The sequence below is a fragment of the Panulirus ornatus genome, chromosome 7 (genome assembly GCF_036320965.1).
Source record: "Panulirus ornatus isolate Po-2019 chromosome 7, ASM3632096v1, whole genome shotgun sequence".
NCBI lineage: Eukaryota > Metazoa > Arthropoda > Malacostraca > Decapoda > Palinuridae > Panulirus > Panulirus ornatus.
In genome coordinates this window covers 17,306,439-17,322,324 of record NC_092230.1, presented here as the reverse complement: position 1 = coordinate 17,322,324, position 15,886 = coordinate 17,306,439, and positions in this window count along the sequence as shown.

The following is a 15,886-nucleotide window of genomic DNA, read 5'->3' as shown; positions in this document are numbered from 1 at the left end:
CTCTTCACTGATCCTGCGAAGAGCAAAATATGACAGAATAATCTTACTAACACGCTTTCCAATACTAAAATATAGAATAGTTTACTATGAATTATTTTACGTTTTCTATTATGCCCAGCATACATAAAAGGACATTGGGGACTATTCTATTCGTATGAATTCCGATAAACATGATGTAAATATCACAAACATGCATTTATTCTGTTGATAGTGAGACCTGGATAAAGTTTCAGCTGTCACCGATCAGACATCGTAAATTTGTAGCCACTTAAAACAAAATTTCGGAAATTATGCATCATAAGAAATCAAACGTGACAGATCAGTATCTTAAAATCATTGAAACGAAGACTGAATTCTCTAGTTACGATGAGGTTTATTATAGACACAAATGGTGTTTTCCGTCATGGTTCTCTCACTGTAGGATATGCGTTCGTATTTGAATTTATTTGACAAAATCCATGCACTGTGTACATGCGTAAACAGATCACAAAGGATTGCACGTGACCAAACATTATCAAATATTATGAATGATGATGTTCTGTCTCCAGCTTCCCTCCCTCGAAATCATAATTACTCACTTTATTGCACAGTCTGCATATCGTGCTTAATTCACACGTCAAACTGTATCCACTTGTCAAACTGTCTACATGTCGTCCTCTATCTGCGCATCAAACTGTATATTCTTTTTTTCCATCTAGTGGCCGACATGATACGGGCAAATAAAATGCCCCAGACCAAGCCACCTCAAAGTGAAAGAATAAAGTTAATGAGAAAGTAAAAATAAACCTGGGCTCTGAGAGTATTTGTGGACCTAGCTTGTACTAGAGGAAAGACTATTATATGAAGAGGAAAAGACAAGAGAAGGAAAAGAATTCCACAGCTCTGCTGTTCGAGGGAAAGAAGGATGTATCATATCAGCCAATCATCGAGTGGACGGTCTTCACACAGAAGCTATCGCGACGTACGGAAAAGGAAAAGCTGAAGAGAGGGGATGCCAGAATTCATGCGACGGAAGGCTTTTGATTCTACAGCGGATGAAGGAGAGCTGGAGATGAACCACCCGAGATGTGATAGCAACATCCCATATCTGGGAGGAACGTAGATGTGAAACAGTTCCTTACAACAAAAATGATGACCGCATCTGTACAAAACTTAGCTCTGCGAAACGCATAATGGTGATCTAAAAGAAGGGATTCCAAGTGTTTGAGAGTTTAGGAGAGTTTCAAAGACAGGAGAACTGAGATCAATGGTGCGATAGTTGGAAAGGTTAAAGCGGTCTTCTTTCTTAGGGAGGGGCTGCACCAAGGTGTGCTTCCAAGTGCATGGGAAAGTCTGGGTAAACGTTTAAACAAAATCGAAATATGCGAGCATGGATTGGTGCTGGCTCAGAGGCACACTCACCTAGAACACCAGGAGGTATTTCATGTGAACTGTATGCCTTGTCCACCTAGATCTGAGAGAGTACCTGGACGACGCTGTGCAGATAGAATGTAGGAGATGGCATAGGTTTAGAAGGAAGACATGGGGGCGGAGGATTAGAATGTGAATCATCAAAGATTAGTGAGTAGAAATCAAGGTGTCTGAGGGAGCAGCTTCATCAGTTGGAGAGTTGGTAATAATCTGATCAGGTCAGAAAACAAGGAGGAAAGCTTGAATTACATAAGTTGTTGAAGATGCTTTTGGTTAAGGACCAGAGAAGATTTGTCTCTAGAAGAGGAAGTCAAGTCATCACACTTCCCTTTTACGAAAGGGTCTACGGAGAAGAGCTTTGCAATGGTTCCGAGAAGAAATGAAAGCAGAGTGGGTTTCTCGGGAAGAGAAGTTTCATGGTCCGTTGCGCACTGTCCCTGATGCGACAGGCATCAGAGAAGGAGACATACCATGATTGAGGGGAAAAAGATTTAAAAGACTGGGTGTAGGAGTCCATCCCAGCCAAGATAAACTCTGCTAAGCGTTTAGCAGAACACGAGGCATCGCAACCAGAGAAGCAGTATCCATAACAGGCAAAGTCCATGAAGATGCCCTCCAGGGATGAGGAGTGAGGTCTTCTGTGATGATAAATTTGGCGTTGTGAGTGTAAGATAGAGGATGAGTGAGCTCAGTTAGAAGTAACAGAATTATGATTGTAGCCACGGGAGCCTTAAGTGTCGGAAATGATGTATGTACAGCGGGAGGGTTCAGAGGTAAAGAAAGAAACTAGGTGTGTAAGAAGAGTGTTCGTGACGGTCGAGAACTGAGGTAAAGTGTTCAGTTAGTTGTTGAAGATCGTTCAGGTGAGGGAAAGAAAGGGCCTCGGCTCCGTCTCGCGTACACGGAAATCGGCATATAGCATCTCAGCGCAGAGGAGAAGCGAGCAGAGCTTCGCGGCAAGAAGTCAAATACTCCCAAGATTTTGTACGTAGTTGGAGGAATTATAGGGAAGATAAACGAAACTTAATAGCAAGGAATTAGATGGCAGAGATATTTTGAGCCTCGTGACGTGAAAGTTTAGAGACTTAATGTCCGTGAGGCGAACAATAGGTGCTTTTGTATGAGGGAAGGTAAAACTCCCACCTTGGAGCGGAAACGATGATAGCAACTGTAGTTGGAGATCTGAGGCTGCAGAGGAGACGCAGCCTTGGCTGACAGCCTGTATGACGATCAGCCTGCAAGTCATACTGTATCTGCACGTCATACTGTATCTGCACGTCATACTGTATCTGCACGTCAGACTGTATCTGCACGTCATACTGTATCTGCACGTCATACTGTATCTGTACGTCATATTGTATCTGCACGTCATACTGTATCTGCACGTCATACTGTATCTGCACGTCATACTCTGTAACTGCACGTCAGGCTGTATCTGCACGCCAGACTATATCTGCACGTCATACTGTATCTGCACGTCAGACTGTATCTGCACGTCATACTGTATCTGCACGCCAGACTATATCTGCACGTCATACTCTGTAACTGCACGTCAGGCTGTATCTGCACGTCAGACTGTATCTGCACGTCAGACTGTATCTGCACGTCATACTCTGTAACTGCACGTCAGGCTGTATCTGCACGTCAGACTGTATCTGCACGTCAGACTGTATCTGCACGTCATACTGTATCTGCACGCCAGACTATATCTGCACGTCATACTGTATCTGCACGTCAGACTGTATCTGCACGTCAGACTGTATCTGCACGTCATACTATATTTGCACGTCAGACTGTATCTGCACGTCATACTATATCTGCACGTCAGACTGTATCTGCACGTCATACTATATCTGCACGTCACACTGAATCTGCACGTCATACTGTATCTGCACGTCATACTGTATCTGCACGTCATACTATATCTGCACGTCATACTGTATCTGCACGTCATACTGTATCTGCACGTCATACTGTATCTGCACGTCACAATCTATCTGCATATCACTGTATCTACGTATGTGATTTCATCTACAAGCAAGAGTGAACTTCCTCCTTAACCTGTACTTGCATGTCAGGAAATGTCTGCATTTCAGAATGATTCTACGTATCTGTTTTTCATGTCATTTTGTCATTTTGTATCTGCATGTGTGACCGGATCTTCACTTCAAAATGTATCCTCACGTGTCTCTTCACGTTACACTGTATTTGTGCGTCAGGCTGTATCTGCACGTCAGACTCTATTTGCATGTCACTGTATCTGCATGTAAAACTGTATTTGCACGTCGGACTGTATCTGCAAATAGACTGTATCTACATGTAAAACTGTATCTTCACGTCGGACTGGACCTGCAAGTAGGCTGTATCTACACGGCAAATTGTACCTGCATATAATACAGTGTCTGCGCGTCAGAATGAAAGTTACAGCAGACCACACCTGTGGGCCAAGTGCTTATCACATGTGTCGAAACATGAATGGTCGGGAAAGACGAACATTTCATGTACTGTTTCAGGATGAGGGAAGAACAACCATCACATTGCGTATATATAACGATATAATGATTATGACAGTGCAAAACAGTCATATATATATATATATATATATATATATATATATATATATATATATATATATATATATATATATATATATATATATATATATATTCCCTGGGGATAGGGGAGAAAGAATACTTCCCACGTATTCCCTGCGTGTCGTAGAAGGCGACTAAAAGGGAAGGGAGCGGGGGGCTGGAAATCCTCCCCTCTCGTTTTTTTTTTTTTTTTTTTTTTTTTTAATTCTCCAAAAGAAGGAACAGAGAAGAGGGCCAGGTGAGGATATTCCCTCAAAGGCCCAGTCCTCTGTTCTTAACGCTACCTCGCTATCGCGGGAAATGGCGAATAGTATGAAAAAAAAAAAATATATATATATATATATATATATATATATATATATATATATATGGGCATGAGAAGAAAGATCATGAGAGGCAAGTGTTTTGGGAGCAGCTGAATGAGTGAGTTAGTGGTTTTGATGCACAAGACCGAGTTATAGTGCTGGGTGATTTGAATGCAAAGGTGAGTAATGTGGCACTTGAGGGAATAATTGGTATACATGGGGTGTTCAGTGTTGTAAATGGAACTGGTGAAGAGCTTGTAGATTTATGTGCTGAAAAAGGACTGGTGATTGGGAATACCTGGTTTAAAAAGGGAGATATACATAAGCATACGTATGTAAGTAGGAGAGATGGCCAGAGAGCGTTATTGGATTACGTGTTAATTGACAGGCGCGCGAAAGAGAGACTTTTGGATGTTAATGTGCTGAGAGGTGCAACTGGAGGAATGTCTGATCATTATCTTGTGAAGGCGAAGGTGAAGATTTGTATGGGTTTTCAGAAAAGAAGAGAGAATGTTGGGGTGAAGAGGGTGGTGAGAGTAAGTGAGCTTGGGAAGGAGACTTGTGTGAGGAAGTACCAGGAGAGACTGAGTACAGAATGGAAAAAGGTGAGAACAAAGGAGGTAAGGGGAGTTGGGGAGGATTGGGACGTATTTAGGGAAGCAGTGATGGCTTGCGCAAAACATGCTTGTGGCATGAGAAGCGTGGGAGGTAGGTTGATTAGAAAGGGTAGTGAGTGGTGGGCTGAAGAAGTAAGATTATTAGTGAAAGAGAAGAGAGAGGCATTTGGACGATTTTTGCAGGGAAAAAATGCAAAAGAGTGGGAGATGTATAAAAGAAAGAGGCAGGAGGTCAAGAGAAAGGTGGAAGAGGTGAAAAAGATGGTAAATGAGAGTTGGGGTGAGAGAGTATCATTAAATTTTAGGGAGAATAAAAAGATGTTCTGGAAGGAGGTAAATAAAGTGCGTAAGACAAGGGAGCAAATGGGAACTTCAGTGAAGGGGGCTAATGGGGAGGTGATAACAAGTAGTGGTGATGTGAGAAGGAGACGGAGTGAGTATTTTGAAGGTTTGTTGAATGTGTTTGATGATAGAGTGGCAGATATAGGGTGTTTTGGTCGAGGTGGTGTGCAAAGTGAGAGGGTTAGGGAAAATGATTTGGTAAACAGAGAAGAGGTAGTAAAAGCTTTGCGGAGGATGAAAGCCGGCAAGGCAGCAGGTTTGGATGGTATTGCAGTGGAATTTATTAAAAAAGGGGTGACTGTATTGTTGACTGGTTGGTAAGGTTATTTAATGTATGTATGATTCATGGTGAGGTGCCTGAGGATTGGCGGAGTGCGTACATAATGCCATTGTACAAAGGCAAAGGGGATAAGAGTGAGTGCTCAAATGACAGAGGTATAAGTTTGTTGAGTATTCATGGGAAATTATATTGATTGAGAGGGTGAAGGCATGTACAGAGCATCAGATTGGGGAAGAGCAGTGTGGTTTCAGAAGTGGTAGAGGATGTGTGGATCAGATGTTTGCTTTGAAGAATGTATGTGAGAAATACTTAGAAAAGCAAATGGATTTGTATGTAGCATTTATGGATCTGGAGAAGGCATATGGTAGAGTTGATAGAGATGCTCTGTGGAAGGTACTAAGAATATATGGTGTGGGAGGCAAGTTGTCAGAAGCAGTGAAAATTTTTATCGAGGATGTAAGGCATGTGTACGTGTAGGAAGAGAGGAAAGTGAATGGTTCTCAGTGAATGTAGGTTTGCGGCAGGGGTGTGTGATGTCTCCATGGTTGTTTAATTTGTTTATGGATGGGGTTGTTAGGGAGGTGAATGCAAGAGTTTTGGAAAGAGGGGCAAGTATGCAGTCTGTTGGGGATGAGAGAGCTTGGGAAGTGAGTCAGTTGCTGTTCGCTGATGATACAGCGCTGGTGGCTGATTCATGTGAGAAACTGCAGAAGCTGGTGACTGAGTTCGGTAAAGTGTGTGAAAGAAGAAAGTTAAGAGTAAATGTGAATAAGAGCAAGGTTATTAGCTACAGTAGGGTTGAGGGTCAAGTCAATTGGGAGGTAAGTTTGAATGGAGAAAAACTGGAGGAAGTAAAGTGTTTTAGATATCTGGGAGTGGATCTGGCAGCGGATGGAACCATGGAAGCAGAAGTGAATCATAGGGTGGGGGCGGGGGCGAAAATCCTGGGAGCCTTCAAGAATGTGTGGAAGTCGAGAACATTATCTCCGAAAGCAAAAATGGGTATGTTTGAAGGAATAGTGGTTCCAACAATGTTGTATGGTTGCGAGGCGTAGGCTATGGATAGAGTAGTGCGCAGGAGGATGGATGTGCTGGAAATGAGATGTTTGAGGACAATATGTGGTGTGAGGTGGTTTGATCGAGTAAGTAATGTATGGGTAAGAGAGATGTGTGGAAATAAAAAGAGTGTGGTTGAGAGAGCAGAAGAGGGTGTTTTGAAATGGTTTGGTCACATGGAGAGAATGAGTGAGGAAAGATTGATCAAGAGGATATATGTGTCGGAGGTGGAAGGAACGAGGAGAAGTGGGAGACCAAATTGGAGGTGGAAAGATGGAGTGAAAAAGATTTTGAGTGATCGAGGCCTGAACATGCAGGAGAGTGAAAGGAGGGCAAGGAATAGAGTGAATTGGATCGATGTGGTATACCGGGGTAGACGTGCTGTCAATGGATTGAATCAGGGCATGTGAAGCGTCTGGGGTAAACCATGGAAAGTTCTGTGGGGCCTGGATGTGGAAAGGGAGCTGTGGTTTCGGGCATTATTACATGACAGCTAGAGACTGAGTGTGAACGAATGGGGCCTTTGTTGTCTTTTCCTAGCGCTACCTCGCACACATGAGGGGGAGGGGGATGTTATTCCATGTGTGGCGAGGTGGCGATGGGAATGAATAAAGGCAGTGTGAATTGTGTGCATGTGTATATATGTATGTGTCTGTGTGTGTATATATATATGTGTACACTGAGATGTATGGGGAAGTATATTTGTGTGTGTGGACGTGTATGTATATACATGTGTATGGGGGTGGGTTGGGCCATTTCTTTCGTCTGTTTCCTTGCGCTACCTCGCAAACGCGGGAGACAGCAACAAAGCAAAATAAATAAATGAAATAAATATATATATCATATGTGTATTATTCATTATACTGTGTCGCTGTCTCTTGTGTTAGCGAGGTAGCGCAAGGAAACAGAAGAAAGAACCCACCCAACCCACCCACGTACAAATGTATATACATACACGTCCACACACGCACATATACATACCTATACATCTCAACGTATACATATATATATACATACAAAGACACATACATATATAGACATGTACATAATGCATACATGCTGCCTTTATTCATTCCCGTCGCCACCCCGCCACACATGAAATGACGTGAGGTAGCGTGAGGTAGCGCTAGGAAAAGACAAAAAAGGCCACATTCGTTCACACTCAGTCTCCAACTGTCATGTATAATGCACCGAAACCATAGCTCCCTTTCCACATCCAGGACCCACAAAACTTTCCATGGTTTACCCCAGATGCTTCAAATGCCCTGGTTCAATCCAATGACAGCAATCGACTCCAGTATACCACATCGTTCCAATTTACTTTATTCCTTGCAAGCCTTTCACCCTCCTGCATGTTCAGGCCCCGATCGCTCAAAATCTTTTTCACTCCATCCTTCCACCTCGCATTTGGTCTCCCACTTCTCGTTACCTCCACCTCCGACACATATATCCTATGTCAATCTTTCCTCACTCATTCTCTCCATGTGACCAAACACCCTCTTCTGCTCTCTCAACAACACTCATTTTATTACCACACATATTGTCCTCGAACTTCTCAATCCCAACACATCCACCGTTCTCCGCACAACCCTATCTATAGCCCACGCCTCGCAACCATATAGCATTGTTGGAACTACTATTCCTTCAAACATACCCATTTTTGCTTTCCGAGATAATGTTTTCGCCTTCCGCACATTTTTCAAAGCTCCCAGAACTTTCGCCCCCTCCCCCACCCAGTGATTCACTTCCGTTTCCTTGGTTCCTTCCGCTGCCAAATCCACTCCCAGATATCTAAAACACTTCACTTCCTCCAGTTTTTTTCCATTCAAACTATTCTCCATTAAAAGCGTTTTGGAGAGAGGGGCAAGTATGCAATCTGTTGTGGATGAGAGGGCTTTGGAAGTGAGTCAGTTTAGTAAACATGCGATTGTCCAATCGCATGTTTACCTGATGGCGTCCTAGCTTCATCTCTTCGTTGTATATCAACTGGCTGTTATTCATATATATATATATATATATATATATATATATATATATATATATATATATATATATATATATATATATATATATATATATATATATTCCTATGAGTCCACGGGGAAAATGAAACACGAAAAGTTCCCAAGTGCACTTTCGTGTAATAATCACATCATCAGGGGAGACACAAGAGAGAAATATAACAGTCAGTTGATATACATCGAAGAGACGAAGCTAGGACGCCATTTGGTAAACCAAATGTTTTAGATATCTGGGAGTGGATCTGGCAGCGGATGGAACCATGGAAGCGGAAGTGAATCATAGGGTGGGGGAGGGGGCGAAAATCCTGGGAGCCTTCAAGAATTTGTGGAAGTCGAGAACATTATCTCGGAAAGCAAAAATGGGTATGTTTGAAGGAATAGTGGTTCCAACAATGTTGTATGGTTGCGAGGCGTGGGCTATGGATAGAGTTGTGCGCAGGAGGGTGGATGTGCTGGAAATGAGATGTTTGAGGACAATGGGTGGTGTGAGGTGGTTTGATCGAGTAAGTAATGTAAGGGTAAGAGAGATGTGTGGAAATAAAAAGAGCGTGGTTGAGAGAGCAGAAGAGGGTGTTTTGAAATGGTTTGGGCACATGGAGAGAATGAGTGAGGAAAGATTGACCAAGAGGATATATGTGTCGGAGGTGGAGGGAACGAGGAGAAGTGGAAGACCAAATTGGAGGTGGAAAGATGGAGTGAAAAAGATTTTGAGTGATCGGGGCCTGAACATGCAGGAGGGTGAAAGGCGGGCAAGGAATAGAGTGAATTGGATCGATGTGGTATACCGGGGTTGACGTGCTGTCAGTGGACTGAATCAGGGCATGTGAAGTGTCTGGGGTAAACCATGGAAAGTTGTGTGGGGCCTGGATGTGGAAAGGAAGCTGTGGTTTCGGGCATTATTGCATGACAGCTAGAGACTGAGTGTGAACGAATGGGGCCTTTGTTGTCTTTTCCTAGCGCTACCTCGCACACATGAGGGGGGAGGGGGATGGTAATCCATGTGTGGCGAGGTGGCGATGGAATGAATAAAGGCAGACAGTGTGAATTGTGTGCATGGGTATATATGTATGTGTCTGTGTGTGTATATATATGTGTACTTTGAGATGTATAGGTGTGTATATTTGCGTGTGTGGACGTGTATGTATATGCATGTGTATGGGGGTGGGTTGGGCCATTTCTTTCGTCTGTTTCCTTGCGCTACCTCGCAAACGCGGGAGACAGCGACAAAGCAAAAATAAAAATATATGTATATATATATATGCCTACAAGGCCCAGTTTCTGCCTGTATCTCTGTCGGAAATTATTCATAATATTCCTCTTTCCTTTGACGGTTTTATAATTCCACCACTTAACTTAAAGAACATACTTGGTATAAAGGTAACATCCACTCTAACCTGCAAACTCCACATTAAGTAAATAGCTAAGTCTTCCTCCAAGAGACTATGGGTCCCGTTTAGATGTTAGAATTTCTTTCCTTCCGGAGTGGTTGCTCAGTTTCTACAAATGATCGATCCGTCCTAGAATGGGGTATTTCTCTCACATCCAGTGTCGTTCTAGCTCTGCTTCCATATTTGAGAGAGTTGAGTCGAAAGCGATCCGACTAATAAAGTGTCCCAGGCTAACTTTAAAACTTGACCCGATTGTCCAACTCCGCAGTGTTGGTTCACTTTCTCTCCTCTATAGATATTACCTTGGTCTCTGCTCCTGAGAGCTAGCTGCTTGTGTGCCCCCCACCACTACCTAGACGACGTAATACTCGGCAAGCTGCTGCGTCACATGATTACTATGTGGCCGTCGGCAACTCAAGGATGGGCCGCCATGATAACTGTTTCTTTCCCTACACCTCTCATGTCTTTCCCAGTAACTATGACCTGGCATATTTTAAATGACAGGTTTTCACTTCCTCCAAAATTCGCAAATCAGTTCCCTTGTGTCTTCTCTTTCGCTTCCATTAAACGCTCCATATTTCACTTAAGGCCCGTCCTTGATGTGGACTTACCCGTGACTGGAGCCTACAACGTAATATATATATATATATATATATATATATATATATATATATATATATATATATATATATATATATATATATATATATATATTGACAAAGATTGACAAAGAGGTTATATGTGGCAGAGGTGGAGGGAACGAGAAGTGGGAGACCAAATTGGAGGTGAAAGGATGGAGTGAAAAGATTTTGAGCTATCGGGGCCTGAACATACAGGAGGGTGAAAGGCATGCAAAGAATAGAGTGAATTGGAACGATGTGGTATACCGGGGTCAACGTGCTGTCAATGGATTGAACCAGGGCATGTGAAGCATCTGGGGTAAACCATGGAAAGTTTTGTGGGGCCTGGATGTGGAAAGGGAGCTGTGTTCTCGGTGCATTACACATGACAGCTAGAGACTTAGTGTGAACGAATGTGGCCTTTTTTGTCTTTTCCTAGCGCTACCTCGGGCGCGCGCGGGGAGAGGGGGGGAGGGGGGTGCCATTTCATGTGTGGCAGGGTGGCGACGAAAATGGATGAAGGTAGCAAGTATGAATATGTGCATGTGTATATATGTATATGTCTGTGTATGTATATGTATGTATACGTTGAAATGTATAGGTTTGTGTATGTGCGTGTGTGGGCGTTTATGTATATACATGTGTATGTGGGTGGGTTGGGCCATTCTTCCGTCTGATTCCTTGCGCTACCTCGCTAACGCGGAAGACAGCGACAAAGTAAAAATAAAAAAAAAATTATATATATATATATATATATATATATATATATATATATATATATATATATATATATATATATATATATATATATATATATATATCCCTGGGGATAGGGGAGCAAGAATACTTCCCACGTATTCCCTGCGTGTCGTAGAAGGCGACTAAAAGGGGAGGGAGCGGGGGGCTGGAAATCCTCCCCTCTCGTTTTTTTTTTAATTTTCCAAAAGAAGGAACAGAGAATTGGGCCAGGTGAGGGTAGTCCCTCAAAGGCTCAGTCCTCTGTTCTTAACGCTACCTCGCTAATGCGGGAAATGGCGAATAGTTTGAAAGAAAAGAAAAAATATATATAAAGAATCATTATGGCTTAGATGAACATTTTGACAATTACATATGTAATTATGATATGTAATTCACATTACATGTAATTACTATTATATATACCATCATCAGAGCCTATATAAAGAAATAATAATATGCGTGTAATATCTACATTATGAGCTCATCAAAGCATGAAGTCTATAATGTTCCTTAAGAAAATATATTCGAAGGCTCGACGTGAAATGAATAATCGAGAAATAGTAACAAGCAATCAGGAACGCCCAGCAATCCTACTGTATCCAAAATACAGCAAAGCATGACTTCCATGAACTGAGCAGAGGCGGTATCTCCTTGTCGTGATTAGAATTCTACAGTTCAGAATAAATCGTCTAACGTTGAAACTTACAAAATTCAAAACAGCTCGATAGTTCTACTATAAACCTAACAAAACTAACAGAAAGACACAATAACTCTGTCCATGCCTTATTGTTATTTGTATTGGGTTTGTTCCTATAAGACAGCAGGGACTCCTATCTCAGCAGACTGGTGTTTGATGAGCTACTGATCACCACAGAGAGGTACTGGCTACCACAGATTGGTCGCTGTGAACATTGGGTGGTCATTGTCGTGAGCAGGATTCTGTATTGCTGAGAAGGGGCAATACTTGTTAGTACTGACCGTATAAAGGTGTTCGGGAATGCGCGTCCCTCTCAGCGATTCGTCCACACGCTCACGACAACGACCACCCATTATCGGTAGCGAGGTTCTGTGTGTCAGCCAACAGTTCATCCGAAACTCTAGATCCGCCAGGCTTTTATCAGTCACATTCAACGGTCCTTCAAAATACTCACTCGATTTCCTCCTCACTTCATCACTACCTGTTACCAACTCCACATGTACTCCCTTTACCGATGTTCCATTGGTTCTCTTTTTTTTTCTCACACACTTTGAACCTCCTTCCGAAACACCTTATTCTCCCTGAAGCTTCTCTCACACATGCCATCACTGCTTCCTTTAATACCCCCCCCCCATTCCTCCCCCACGCACTCAGCTTCGTTTAGCTTTTCGCTTTTGCCATTCTACACTCAATCTCTCCTGGTGTCTCCCAACACAAGACTTTTCCAAGCTCAGTTACTTTCACTATCTATTTAGGGAAATATGTATTTCCTCACACAAATTTCTTTTCCAAGCTTACTTACTTTCACTATCTATTCATGGAAAAATGTTGGACAAAAATAATGGTCTATCAAAGCGGTCGCCAGACCACCATCAGAGCCTTCAAGGGTGTGGCGGATCTTCAGACGGGTTTATGCTTGCCTGAAGGAAACTTGAGGCAGCTGTAATGCACCTGGCGGGTCTGAGTTGCCTATTGCCACGTTCCAAACGTCGTCCAATATGCAGTCATAAACAAGAATCCCATCCAATTTTCCTAGGTGCCTTTCCTTCCCAAGTCGTAACACCTCACGCTCACATTTCTTCACTCCTTATGTTCCCAAGTCTTGACATCTATCATGTTCCCAAGTCTTGACACCTATCCTGTTCCCAAGTCTTATCATCTCACACTCTCAAGCCCTAACACCTCACGTTCCCAAGTCTTAACGCCTTGTGTTCCCAAGTCTTAATACATCACGTTCCCAAATCTTAACATCTTACATTACCAAGTCGTAACAATCCTCGTAACGAAGTCATAAAATTTCATATTCCCAAGGTTTAACAGCTTACGTTCCCGTCTTCACACCTCCCCTTCCCAAGTCGTAAACATCTCACGTTCCCCAGCTTCCTACGTTCAGTGATTCTGACATGTTGGACAACCAATTTCATTCATCACCACCATTTACTTTTCATTGTTACACAATAATATTGAGGAATATTTCTTTTTTCAAGCGGAGAAATCTTGACCATAAAAACCGAAGTGGTTAGGTTCAAAGAGGTTGACAGAAGACGTCCTGGATTTAGGTCCGGTTCATGAACTTCAATTACAACGTTCTCTACGTCCCTTGAATTGTACATACCATGTTCTAACCATCATATAACCTGGATCTATGTACAAGATCGACAGTTCAAATTTCAAGGTCACGTCATGAGACGTCGTATGACAGAGATCCTGCAAACAGGTCCTAACAAGGTGACCTGTGACCTGCTCGTCACGCAGGTTCGCTAGCGAAGTCAGGACATGATCAAACTGACCTTCCTCACTCGCTCCAACAGTGTTTCCTCATTCTACCTTTTTTTTTTTCTCCCATATGATAAGACTTCTGGAATAGTTTAGTTATTAAAGAACCGTTTGTCTGAACTGCTTGTGGACCTTCATCCATAGATGCATCTGCTGCCAGTAGGCCTGAAGCGCTTAGCGACGCTGCTTGAATTCCATATGTTCAGCAGCTGGCACTCGTGCTGGTGGCCCCACAACGGACGTAGTATACCTATTGGCGGGTGATGATCCGCGTCTCTCAGAGATAGACTCGTTTTGAAGGACAGCAAACACCCCCTCTTCTTCCTCCTCCTCCTCATCATCATCCCCCCACTCGCCCACCCCTCATGCTAAAGTACACAGAGTACATACCGAATTCATATGTCCGCCAGGCTCAGTGCTTAAACGAAAAGACATGCATGTTGTACAAAGGAATTCAAACACCAACAGACGCCTGGATCCCTTTGAGGGCTTTTGTAACAGCGGGAGATATCAGAAACTCACATATCTGAGTGGTGAAAGTAGAAAGTCATACAGATAATTCACGGAGAAAAACCTGAATATCCTCAGTATGACTAGGGAGGCGCAAAAATTGCAAGTCGTGGATTTGGGGGAAAACACCAATCAAGTTTATTCTTAAACGTATCTATAGTACTACTTCCACCCACTCTAACTGGTAAACCAATCCATATGTTAAGAATCCTATTGAGAAAAAGTACTTCACCTCATTCGACGTAAAACGTTTGCTCATAAGTCTGTTGTATCCATTTACTGCGAGTGAAATCAGACGAATCACTTCAAGTAGCTTGTTAGATCGTCGAAACCTTTGATAATCTCGAATAGCTATTATATCACTTCTTAACCTTCTCTTTTCTAAGTTAAACAGATTCAAGACATTTACACGGCTCTCACTGGATTTGTTTCTCAGTCCGGAATCATCGTAATAACTCGACGCTGAGCGCTCTCTCCATTGTCTATGTCTCTCTTCTTTTTTCATCTATAAGCAGTGAAAGTAAACTGAACACAATGTTCAAGAAAGGGACGCACCAATGAACTGTAAAGGATAAAGATAATTTCACTGGGCTTGAATTCGAAAGGTCTGCCTGTGAATCCAAGAATCGTGTTCGCTCTTGATCACTGCTTCTGTGAACTAGAGATTATTACGCCTAAGACTTGTTTCCTCACTCACCTTTTGCAGTTCAGTAGAGTTCGTACTGTAACCGACCTTTTCGTTATCACCACAGATATGTAAAATTTTGCACTTATCAATCATAATTCCATTTGCCACCTATAAGGCCAGTCCATCAGCTTTTGTCTATGTGAGTATGAGGCTGTCAGCGTTCAAGTACATACGATCGAAGACACACACCATGTCCCGAAACCAGTTTCACTAAGTGGTGAACGTTCTGCAATACAAAAGTAAATAAAACGCCAGACCCTGATACGTCTTACCCGAGGACAGTGAAAGAGGCAAAAACGAGATAGTTAAACCCTTAAATGCTTTTCTCAGGAAGGCAGATGAATGGAAGTTTGCCAGTATAACACGATATTCAAAAATTGTAAGATATCACTGTCCTGAAATCATCGTCCAATTAGCTTTACGACCGTAGTTGGAAAACTTATGGAAGCCATCATTCGAAAAAAAAAAAAATGTACATGACTTTGAGGACCATCACTTACATAACGATTCTCAGCATGGGTTTCGACGAAATTGCTCATATCTGACAACACTTCTTAATTTCTCTTATGAATATCATCAACATGTGCGTTAAAAGAAAAACACCAGATGTCATCAGTCTAGATTTTCAGAAAACATCAAAGTCTACCAGTTAAAGTTAAGTCGCATGGCACTGATGGGGTTGTACTTCGGTGGATAAGATACTGGTTAAGTTGAGGCTCACCATCATTATTCAACTCTACTGTAAATCTTAAGCCTGAAGTTTCTTGGAGTCGGTTATGAAGGTTTTCCCAGCGAGTTTAAGTTATCGACGCAGATTGAAATGTCGTCTCTATATCTACAGTAA